The sequence below is a fragment of the Accipiter gentilis genome, chromosome 2, assembly GCF_929443795.1.
Source record: "Accipiter gentilis chromosome 2, bAccGen1.1, whole genome shotgun sequence".
Classification (NCBI taxonomy): Eukaryota; Metazoa; Chordata; class Aves; order Accipitriformes; family Accipitridae; genus Astur; species Astur gentilis.
In genome coordinates this window covers 25249586-25262666 of record NC_064881.1, presented here as the reverse complement: position 1 = coordinate 25262666, position 13081 = coordinate 25249586, and positions in this window count along the sequence as shown.

Here is a 13081-nt window from a genome sequence, read left to right as displayed (position 1 = left end):
TCATGTTACTGTAATCATGCAGAGTACAACACCCTACTCCCTATCTCACAAGACTGTGTTAAAGATGAATAATATGATTACTGCAAACTCTTTTATTCATCAGAAAGCCACACAAATGCCAAATGTTAGCTACCTACTTTTTACAGGAATACCTTCAATGAAGGAGGGAAATCTGATCTGTTCTGGGTGTCCACACTGCACAGCATCACTAATCTATTTCATTATTTTCTTGTAGAGTTGCAGTCTGCAAGTAGCATGCTGGGTGGAAAGAACAGCAGATTGAACACCCACAGCAAACTGAAATTTATGTTAGTATTTCTGAGTTTGCATCCCTAAACATTAGTGTTTGTAAAGCTAGTTTCACTATTCAGTCGTCTTCTGTGTGCTTCTGGCTGGGCATTTTCCCAGCTTTAACTACGTGCTTTTTGCAAAGGTTCTCTACAGAAATTATAGCAAAGTATTTTAAGGCATTAGACATGGAAAATATTTTTCTAACCTTGCATCACTATACCTTTTTTGACGGAGGCAATGAACGTAGTGTTTCAATTATAGGTCTTACACACACAATTGGGCAACAAGCCAACAATTTTCATCTGTGTATTCCAGGACCAGTAGCACTTGTTTAGCTATAAATTCAGAGATGGTGTAGGCTATGATCTTCTATCAGGACTGGGAGAATACATGCCATGATTAAGTCCTTTCTCAAAACAGTTTAACCTAATTAATCACTTTCCAGTTAAACTCCAGAGACTAAAACCTAATAAAATGTAATAAAATGAGGTATTTCTGATGAGACATCAAGAGGCAGCATATGCTACTGCTCTCATTATTTGTCTTCCAGATGTCTTACTACTATGTAAAAAGAAAGGTAGAGATTATGTGAGAGGAACATTACAGTCATGCAGCGTATGTCTTTTCATTCTCTCACCTGGAATGTCTAGTATTAATTTGGACAAAGCAAGAGTAAAGTACAAGATGCATCTTGAATTTCTCAGGTGGCTAGAACTCTGAATTTCTGCCTCTAGCTTTTATCTTTGTATAATTTTTTATCTATGCTATGATTTGAACCTGTAAAGGTAGAGCCAGTCTATCTTTAAATTTGCATATGTCTTCATTTTCGGGTAACAAATTTTCACACACAGAGAACACATATACTTGTGTAACCAAAATATGTTTGCAAATGTATACAAGTAACTTCTTAATACTAGATCCTGAGTAATGAACAATATCAAATTTCAAATAAACATTAGTGGCACAAGAAGTAGTATCATAAGTCAAATTCTCTGAATTAATGTCAGATGTCAGTTGCTAAACAGAAAATTAAAAACAAAAACAAGGTAAGAAAAAAGGTATTTTGAGTTAAAACTATTTTTAAATCGACTTCTATCACTGACATAATTTTCATCATTTGGTTTATTTTGAATTTTTAAAAATAAATTTAATTTGAAAATACAGCGTTGCTTAGCATAATGAATGTGTCAAAGCAAAATGTTTTATTTTCTAATATTTCTCCCATTTCTTTCAACAATCCCTATCACCAGGTTCATCTTAATCCCCTGATGAGAAACTGCATAGCCTGCCTAAAAAAATTTGTTCAGCTCTGCTCTCAGTTGTATTACTACAAAACCCAGGGAACTGTGTGCGATTCCAAACTGACTTATCATTCTAGGTGCAGCAAATGAATGAGGGTCTTTAAACTCAATGATATGCTGTCAAAGGCAAGATTTCAGTGAAAAGGCTCCTAACTTTTACCCAAATCATCCTATCACCCACAGATAACTCCCTTTCTCAACTGCAAAGTCCAGTGACTTGTTTTCATATGCCTTCACCTATGATGATCTGGGCAGGAAAGGCAGATAAGGGTTTTCCTCTATCAGCCAAAGAGTGCTCACTTCAGCAACTTGTTAATGCTTTTTAAGAGGGTCTTTTCTTTGTTGAAAGTCAAAAAGAAGAATTTCTGATCAGCTGTTTATATCAGCTGAAAGGCAAGCAGTACAGCTGGTACAACTGCAAGCCAGTGCAACTGTAAACGATTAATCCTCGCACATGCTTTCATGGAGTGCTTCTGAGAGTTTCTTAAAAACATGTCTCACAAGGGTGAAGAAAATCCTCATCCTGTAGTGCCACCCATCTTTTAAAAAAGTTTATGTTCTGAACAATTTTCTCAGTTTGCAAAGAATCAGAGAACCCAGGGCAGAAAAGAGTAACAGCAGAGAGTTTTATACTTTCAATAGAAAATTTGATGCCCAGATAAGCCTGCAGAATATTAACAGCAGTTTTTTTCAATAAAAGAGCTAGTTATGATATGCTAATGCTGATATTCTGAATTCCATCAAAATAAGCTTCCCAGTGTGAAAGGACAATAAACCAAACCTGATAAAAGTTACCTTGTCACAAAAAAGCATAAGATCGCCCTTGTCTTGCAGTAAAAAAGCCCCAGTCTTGCATCTTTTGTTCAATAGGTCGTTACCCTGGACCTTGGGCTGGTAACTGGAGTGTTGGGGGATACTGTAAACACAACTACCAAAAGATTGCCTGCTGTTGGAAGCAATGGGGAGGGCAGTATTTCAGTTTTATAAGTAAGTTCTGTTTTACTTAGCTATTTTGTTGCAGTACTCTACATTGCCCTGTGCTCAACAAAGAAAAAGTTTAAATAATGCCATCATCTGAGTATCCAATGCATTCTCCTTAAGTTTTTATTTCTACTTCTCTGAGTTTAATAAAGGTCTGTGTTTAACTATGTCTTTGAGTATAACAAAATAATAAATTGTAATCTTGTAAAAAAAAAAAAAAAAGTATTTAGTATGGTAAAATAATAGATAATCTACCCAAACCACAGAAGCAAATTCAAAGAATTCCATTTAAATAACTGGATGCGTAGTTTATGAATTCAAGTAACCCTTACCTAACACAGTCTCTAAAGCTGAGGGCTTAAGTCATCTCATAACGACTAGCAGTGCTCTAATCCCCAAATTTTTTAAGGCACAAGGTGTCTTAAGTCTTCTTGTTTCATTATGCATGGGACACCACCTTCATTAAGCACTGCTGAATTTATCAGGTTTGACAGTGGTCTTTTGCTTTTAGTAAAAATATATGACTTTCCTTTTTTGGGTGGTGGTCTACTGACTCACATCTAATAACACTGGCTACTAAGCATCCTGAAATACCGGAAAGTGGACATTCTGGATATGCAGAGTAATTTGATACCCACACAAAGTCCTGTCATGCTGCACGCGTTTGATTTCTCTGCTGTGTTGGATGTACAGCGAGTTGAGCATGCACGTGTGGATCAGTAGCGCAGTACGCATGCAGTAGGTTTGACACATTCTGCATTTACTTCCTACGCACTGCACAGAGGCAATGGGAGCATACCGCATGGCTGTACTAGACTGACTCCTGACCAGCTGGATATTTGTTTTGTCTGGGGGCAGGGGTTGGTTGTTATTAGGAATGACTTCTTAAAATCCTTCATACGTGGAATGGGTACAATTTCCTTGGGAAGCATTAATTGTCTCCTTACCCTGCTGCCCAGGGGTTTTCTAATTGCACGGTCAGCTTAGCAGGCTATTGGTGTTGATGGTCCTCCTCATACGAACATACTTACTTCAAGCTGTGGTTTAGGAAGCCCAAGGCCACATACAAAAGTGTTTCTCCACCACAGGTTTATATTTTAATACTCAGTCATGCTTATATACAGAACCCAACTGCAGGAGTGATGCTAAACATGAGTCATTTGGTATTACAAGAGTTCTGCTGATTTTTGAAGAGAAGATGCATTAGAAACTGATGTCTCTCCTTCAACAGTCACCATTGTAGCTCCAGTGCCTCAGTGAAGGCAAGTCACATTCCCTGCAGGGAAAACCTCCTTATGGATCACATAGGATATAATTATCATCTATCATCCAGACTGATCATAACTGTTAGCATTGGCTCAGAAAGACTAAGATTTGCTGTTACTAGACAGTCACTTAAATATTCAGTGAGTCATTTGCTTCTATGTGACCTAATAACTAAAGCTTTCATTTATTTAATACAGAGAGGAAGAAAACAGGAATTCAATGGACCACCGATACACTGTCACAGTGACACTTTTGTGCTATGAAGGACAAGATGCTTGCAAGATAGTCTCAGACCTTCCTCTGCCCCCAAAATTCGAGAAAAGGACTGCTGCTGGCTGGGTAAGCCATCTGACAAGCAAGCCCAACCTAGCAGAGAATTTAAGCATGTGCAGAATTTTAAGTTTATAACCAGTTCTTTTGATTTCATTTGGAGTGCTCACACTTTAAAAATGCTTGTACACTTTACAGACACAGTTCAGGTGAGTAACATTTTTTTGTCACAGATATTGGAGCTTTATTTTAAATAACAGTGGTCTGTTTTTAAAGTCACATAAAATTTCAGTTTTGAAGAAACTATGAATTTGTTTCAAAAATTAATGTAACTTGATCTTGTTATGGAATTAGCTTACCAGATGTTCTTTGGGTGTGCTGGGGTGGACTTGGGAGAATCAAGCCTGTGCTTCCCTATTTAGTCAATGCATGTCTCAGCAAAGCACTTTATTTGTGTTCTCTTGCCTCTCTAGCAGATGGTACAAACTGCCTGTCCTTTCTAAGACAGCATTAACCACACTACTGAAAAGCCTTCACATTGCTAGTAGTCCTGCTTCTTCTCTGGTGCTTCCTTCTGTTACCCACATGTCAATGGCAAAGGCCAAGCCACATTTGCTGGTCCTCTACAGGAGGAAGGATCTCCCATTCTTTTTTGCTTATTCTCCATCAGAGTTTGAACTGTTGCATATATGTGTACTTTGAAAACTCTCTGGGAGGAGAGAGTAAGATACATGCAGAACAGACACAGTCATCCTTCACAAGGTTATGATTTAATACCATGAATACTTGTGAACAGTAAATAAAAGAGCAATGAAATCACTTCTCAGAAAAGTAAGCTTGCTTTTAAGAGACAAGGGATTCTGTTGTCTTCAGCAATCCATCTGCTTTCTTTAGAATTTACAGCACAGATTAGAGATTAAAGAAGCATCACCTATGGACATGTAAATAAAAATAACATAAGTTGGTGACAATTAATTGTGATGTGCTTATTATATTCCAATATAAGAAGTAAACAGTCATTCAGCAATCACAGCATCATTAAAGGAAAAGTATCTGTTTCAGAGTTTACAAGATTGTCCTGAAATAATGGCAGACAATATTGTGTTTATAAGATTTGTTCTCTGTCTGCACTTACTACATGATACTTGATCTCACTATGGTATTGCACTTTGGAATGGAAAAAACCCAACAGTTTAGTCAGGCTTTTAGGAAGCATTAGCTAATTATAGCTTTTCTAATCCCCTTCATTTAGAACTAGTCTCCTGTTTGTAATAGCTGAAATCATCCCCATCTTGCAACATCCCACACGGCCACTTGCTGGATACCCTGTTTTTTCTACAAATATGCATCTCTGAACTCTCAATTCTGTTAGTTCATCTTAACAAAGTGATAGATTATGGTTTGTCTGCTGTTTTACATTATTCTCATGATTGATTTCACCACAGATAAAAATTCAGAGAACAGCCATTATCAATGTTTGTCTTAATCCATATGTAATGAATTATAAAAATCGTTGCACAGCAATGTTCAAAATTCCCTAGGCAATGCCCACATCTCTGACTCATTCTTCTTCTCTTTAACTCTGGACATATTCTCTATACAACACGTTCTTTGATTCCTCTATCTGATCACAGAAAATAAACAGAAAATAAACCAGCTTTGCTGAAACTCAATATAATTCTTATCTAGTGTTCCAATATTTTTCATAGCGACAGGGAAATGTTTTATAACATTCCAGTCACAGGACCATAAAAACACTTAGGTAGGAAGGGACCTCAGGCAGTCATCTAGTCCAACCTCCTGCACAAATAACAACCCCAAAATATCTCACATATGTTTCAGAACATATATAAAAATGACATATATTAGTTTCACTAGCATATGACCTGCTTGCAGAATTTATTCTTAAAATGATTGCTAAAATTTTATTTCAGTTATCAATTAAAATTTTGGAAAGAAGTAGAAGAACTAGTGGTCTCAGTAGTCCCTGAATGAAATAAATATACTTCCAGACTGGTTGGCCATGTAAAAAGAAATGTGTAGGGTTAATGCACCAGAACCATCCGGTTACACCGTATGCTGATGTTCAATAAGATAATAGTGAAACAATAAGGGAGACTAATGTATCTGAAGTCCACAATCTCACATTAGATGAGGTTAACCTTCCTACAAAGACAGCAGGTTTTAGTACAAAGGCAACAACAGCATCACATGGACAATTAAGAAAACATCCAGAGCGCTACTTCTGTAAGAAAAACAGTGAACAGAAATTCTGTGGTTGCTCTGTGTGGCAGAGAGCAATACAAAGATGAGAAAAAGAAGGACTAACCTTCACTTAACATTAGTACCTCCATCAAAGTACAGAATGACTATTATAAAGGCCAGGAATATTTTATTACTAATATCAAGCAGTGCTAAGACAGCTTTCTTCTATGTATCTGTGCTAGAGGTACTCAAGGTGTGTAAGTGAGGGAGCCACAGGCTAGAACTCTTATCCCACCAGGTTCTCCTACACATATATTTCCTTTCCATCTTCCCACGTCTTCAGTTCCAGTCTGGCCCCATGTTATTCTGCAGCTCTCAGATTGTTTTATAAACCCTAATACTTCTGCAGGTCCTCCATTTCCTGTTGGCATTTTGCAGCCTCCCCCCATACTCTTCACAATTTCTTGTTCAGTTTCTAAAACACAGAACCCAAAATATCTTTATTTAGAACTGTTTTCTTGTCACTTCAGAAAGCTGTCAAAGAGTGCTGTTATTGAGATCATTTGAGTGGTTTTAATCTTCCACTGAAGAAACACAGGGCCTAGTCATTTTGAGTAAGAGCAGGCATTTTTTAAGACCCTGCTACTGGGAGGTGCAAAATTGGGGAAAACTGCAAAGAAACACAGAGAATGTGAATTCTTCACAAAAATAATAATTCTGATTTTTTACTATCTATCCTGCCAGGTAAAGATATTCTTCAGAGCTGAAATGAAATAGCTGGGAGACTCTTTCATGGTCTCCCACATCCCTGCTCTGTCAGCATGCGATGGGATGGGCAATGGCCAGGGAGATGGTAAGGAATAGGGAGATTTTTTCAGGATTTCTTCTTAACTTCTCTGAAGGGGTAAGAGCATGAATGAGTGGGTGTGCCACCATGCACTTGTCTCCCTTCAGTGATACTCTTGCTCTCTGTCTGTTGTCACGCTGACATCATCTCACTGGCTCCTTTCCTCCATTTCAGTCTGTTTACATTGTTTCAGGTTTTCAAGGCCATCTCTGCACAGAAAAGGGCTGGAAAACTTCTTTTTTTAAACTGAGAGGAGACCTGCAGTCTGCTCTGCTGACCTGGGACTCACACAATTCTCTCTGATCCTTTGCCAGTACACCAGCGTTTATTTTTTTGTTGCCTCTGTGAGAGGAATAGGATAACTAGGTAGTACGACATGTGATTTCATGGTGGCAGGGAGTATGGAACATGCAGTTAATCTAAACTGCAACAGAAACTAGGGGGAAAAGGGCAAGGTCTATTTTTGACATTTTCAGGCACATCAGGCTTTTATCAGAAATTTGGGAAAGCTGCTGTTCATTTAAAAATAGAAAAGATATGATTTATTTTTAAAAACAACTAATTCCTCTTAGTCCTGTTTAGCATCATGGGGCTCAGTAGCAAAGATGGTTATGGAATAAACATCTGCAGTTTCTCGCAGAAACCTTGCTCAATTTCTGTAGAATTTGCATTAAATCTTGATCATTCTTCACATTCCTGTACTTCTGCTGGGATGTCCCAATTGGGATGCCTGTTACTTTCACTTCTGTAAGGACTCTACACAGGGCTAAGGTGGAGTTTTTTTAGTGCAGCTACAGAAATGATGTGTCTGTAGGTGGCAGAGTTGGTCTAATGGCTCTGGGGTACTTGTGAATTCTGTGGCTTTTCTGAAAATATTTCTGTTTCTTAACAAATATGATTCTTAGACTGCAGTTGTTAGTTGTGGTAGTTTTCAAACGTGCCCCAGTGAAAAAGGAAAGGTACCGACAAGTCGCACTGTGCACCAGCCAGGCTGCCCACGTGCCATCAAGCAGCTGGATATGTTTGGATACTTTTTTACCCACTCTTCTTGAAAAAAAGCCTATATTTTAATGCTTTGTCACTGACAAAAGGAAAAAACAACCAACCTTGTCAAAAGTTTTACTGCTCCTGTTTTTCACTGCTCAGTCTTTCAAGAGACTGGAAACAAAAAAATACTCTCACCCACCCAATGCAGCTTACAATCAAACATAGATTAAATTTTCTGTAGCATTTTGACAAAAATTCTAATATCAGAAATTGCTTTTGGACAACAACCTTACCCTATAAAAATAGTTATGTTAGAAGATGTCTTTGAATTGTCCCATTTCAGCCATGTTTCAGGTGAAAGGTATACAGGCTAAGTTTTACTGCTATTTCTTCACCGTGCTCAAGCAAGCAGCAGAGGGCATAGCTCCCTGCTGAAAGCCTTCCAAGGAGCAGGGTGTACGTCTATGCCTCATTCTGTCCCTCAGGAGCGATATTTTGATTAAACCACTGCAGTTTTCACAGTGAGTAATGCCTCTGAAAGAAGGCATTTCCCTTTTACTATTTATGCAACTGTCAATTCTGTACAAAATCATGAGATTTAGTTATGCCTAATGCAACTTCCAGAATACAGGTGTTATCACAGACCACTGAAGTAATTATTTATATACTGTTTTGTACCGAACTCTAAAAATTGGATATGTTTGGTTACCTTGGACAAACATCTGCTCCATATGTAGAGCTCAAATTTGTTCACAAACAATAGCAGTAATACTTGGCAAAGCCATATTCAAATTGATCAGCAGCTCCAACTGAAGGGTCCAATTCTTGCAAATGCATCATGCAGGTAACAATTTTCAGCAGTCCTATGGCACACAAATGTGATTTTCAACTTCTGGCCCCAAACTCTGAGGTCTGTGGATTCTTTTCAAGGTGAAAGACAACCAAGAAGAGCAAGCCCACTTTCAGAAGGCTTTGATTTTCTGTATCTTTGCTAGTAAATGTTTAAACATCTGGAAGTCAAAGGGCTGAAAACCCTTAATGTTGGGGTAATGCAAGTAAAACATACCATCATAGCAGTCTATCTTTGTCTTTCATATGTTATATCTATAAACCAGATTAAGTCAGTTGCAGCTATATATGCTTCTTTCAGATGAAGGTACAGAATTAAAAGGAAAAAAACCCCATAGAACTACCCCATCATTTCTGATACAGATTGTTTAATGTCGTATCAGTCTAACTGCAAATAATAAAATCTGTATTTATTACCATGCCATGTCAACCTACAAATCTGTTCTATTATCTAAATGTATTAGTTGCAATTCAATATATTCCCTGAATATGAGGTGCATAATTACATTTATAAAGTTTTGTTAATATTTGCTAGAAAATATGGACTATATAAGCTCACAGAACACCTGGTAACAAGAAAAGTTTATGAATACTTCATTATTTGGACACAACTTTTTTCCTTGCTTCAGACTCTGGGTGTTCTCATAACTGGGACAGGGAGTTATAGGACAGGCAGTTTTATATTTTATAGGGCTGTCTGCACATAAAAATAGAGAGATGGATTATCTTTCACCACTTAAAATAAATGCTCAGTTAGTATTAAAAGCCTAAAACTGTAGCCCATAGCAGATAAAACTCCCCTGTTAGGCTGACACTTTTCCGTTTACAAAGAGGGGCCAGGTTTGATCCTATCCACAATAACCAGCTGTGTATAGACAAACTGAGCTCTGTCTCTTCCATTAGCAAAGCCTGGTGCAGGAAGGAGGCACAAGGTAATATGAGACAATAGCTCTTTCACAACCATTGGGGTCCTATTATCTCCTGCCTTTATGCCACAGGCCAATATTCACTATGTCTTCTTTTTTTTCTTTTTTTTTTTGATCCTTATCTCTTGCACCCTATGCAATACTTTGCATAATGATGGCCAGAACTTCCTCAGATCAAGTGATGCCTGATGGCTTAGAAGCGACCTCCTTCTAGTTCACTCCAAAACTTTTCATAACTTTGCAACTCCCCTCTCACTAGTTTACTTACAATAGCTACAAGAGAAGATTATCTAATACAACTTATTTAATTTGACCAGAGCATTACAAATAACAATAACTTGATCCTCTGTAAACATTAAAAAGGATCACTATGAGAGCTGGTGAAGTTTTTTTGAAAATTTTGTAGGATTTTTTCACAAATCAATTCACTATCAAGATATGTAGTATTTGGCACTTAAAAAATGAAAAAAATCCTTTGAACATTCTTGTAATTTAGTATTTTTTGGAACAGTTTTCTTTTTTTTTCCTGTCCAGTGTCCTTAAAATTAGACTATTTTGCATTCATTCCTATACTATGTTAATTTTTAATTTCTTACTCACAGATGAGGTCAACAGGTATCCTGCGATACATAAAGTTAGACACATCTATAGTGGTTTGCAGGTTCAGAGCTTTAGACATTAAAACTTTGTCCCCACTCATCTGGGAAGCCAGGGATCCACTTCTATTTATACTGTGAAGGTTTTGCCAAGGATATCACATTTCTTTAATCCCAGTTTCCTGGAAAGGTGCTAACACTTTCCCTGCAGAGTGTGGATGGCCTAAAATGTGGAGGCAATAATTGGTAGTTGATGGAATACAGGCTTGTGTTTTAAGAAGCTTATTACCATCCATGATCCTCAGCATTCTTATGCCCTGCGCTGATGGGACATTTGTTGTGGTTGCTGTCTCAGCAATTTAGTCCCATAGTTCTAATGCATTAGTGTAACATGACAATGTCTGGACTACAAGTACTCTGAGGAATGCATGAGAGCCACAAAAATAACTATAAAATGCTTTTAATCATATTATTTTAACTTACATTCCTAGATAATTTACTTCAATCCCTATTGTGATTTGTAAAAAGCTTTTATTTTGGAAAATAGCTCAGTGCTCTTTGAGTTCAGAAGTCTTTCCTCCTCGTATGAAGTTGTTGTAAAAAGCCTTGAAATGGTTTTTGTCAGAAGACGGAACTGAAAGAAGTCACCCAAATGGCAAGTGCTGTGCAACAAGCAGTAAGATATCAGCCACCCTTCCTAAGTTGCATCACCTCAGTTCCTAGGAGTTCGTTTCAAGTCAAACCTAATTTCTTTGTCATCTGGAGAAAGGCTGATCGTACAGCCACATTGTAACTTCAGGAATTAAAAAAAAGTGGTAAGTCTATTCAAAGAACTATTGGATTCTTTTCCTTTGAATCCTGGTTCATGAGCTCTTCAAGAACTCCTTCATGACATTAACCTTACTCTCTACCTCCATACAGAAAAAACCCATCTGTTTTTGACAGGTTTTATTTAAAGTTGTAAAAACCAGCAGCTTAGACTTTAATTAAGACATACTAGTAATTAAATATTTTAGAAACAGTGATAGGGTCATAGTTAAAAGGTGAAGTGCACTTAGGGAGGTATAAAAGGGTGTAATGGGAGAAATCATAAGCCAGTTGTGTTAGGTTTCAAGAAGCAAACCAGTTGTTGTGTCAGTCACACACACTCTGCTGCATTTAAATTGGAGGTCTAGAATTACTTTAGAGCCTGGCTGATGAGGCAGTAAAAAGGTCACAATTCTGAAATCTTGGCTCCTCTTCCAAGAGATCATTTTACTGAATCTCTGCCATGCTCACCTCGCACAGAAAGAATATTTCTCATAGTCAGAAAATTGACATTGATTATCTGATCAAGCATAAGATACTATGGCAATTCATCCACATTATATTCCCATTACATCTGTCTAACAAGACAAGATTTATATTTCCTTTGGCTATTATTCCTAAAACTTTGTTCCTTTCTTTGTTAGAAAATTCAAAATTATCTTGCCCCTCTCTTCTGCATTCAATATCACTGAGTTTCTTTATATGATATTGTCCCCCCATCATGCAGGAACACACCATCTGTTTCACTCAAACCATAAACACAATTTCAGATCTTACTGGATTAGTCCTATCTAACTAGTCACTTGGGGTTTTTTTAGCGGTCCAGCTGATAGTTCTTGACCACTGACAGAAGGTCTTTGATATTATCTATATAACTAACTCACAGTGACCAACACTGTCTACAAATGGCTGAGAGCAGACAAGGAACTGAGGTGTCTCTGTCTCTTTAACCGTGCTGTGAGGGTGAACAACTGCAGTTGATTTGGTGCTGTGGCTCTCACAGGAGTGAAGGAACTTCTCCTACATTATTCTAAAGGAACGATAATAATTGACATCAGATCTGGTCAAAAGTCAGGATTTCTGTTCTGCAAGAAACACATTATGTTTCAAAACAGTTCTTTAAAGAATTTATAAATTTTACTGATGGCTGCTAAATCCCTCCCAAATACATTCAAGAGTTCTTACTCTCAAAATGAAAAACTTTTGACCCATGAAAACCTTTGCCCCAATGTACCAGGCTTCTCTGTCCCTCCAGGACTCTGTCCTAGAGGACAGGCAGGAAGCTGGGAGACCTACGTGTCAGTAATAACCTTGTAACTTGGACTCAAACCCCAAATCTTCTCCTGCAGCAGGAGAAGGTCTCCAAGTCCTGAGTGCCCGGGATGAAGGTGGCCTCTTGGGGGCTCCTGGGCTCGGTTCTCCAGAGCAGTGGATTGAATCTTTTTAGTGTCTGGTGCCAGGTTTGGTTTCGGAAGCCTCAAAACATAGTCACTGACACCAGCCTGAGTCTGTTTCAGCACTAAACATGGCAGTAATTTATCAGAACCATTCCAGACCGTAGCAGCCAAGACAGCAGCAGGCCTCCTGGTTCCCCTCGCCCCAACAGGGTGCTGAAGGCTTGACACGAGCCTGGTTACTGAGGTCTTCAGGCTCCCTGCAGGAGAACTATGAGTTAATAACTGGCCAGGTCCAGCATACTTAGTATTTCCAGCTGATCTATTAGTTTTGCTATCTTTGTTTCTCACATAGCGCCCA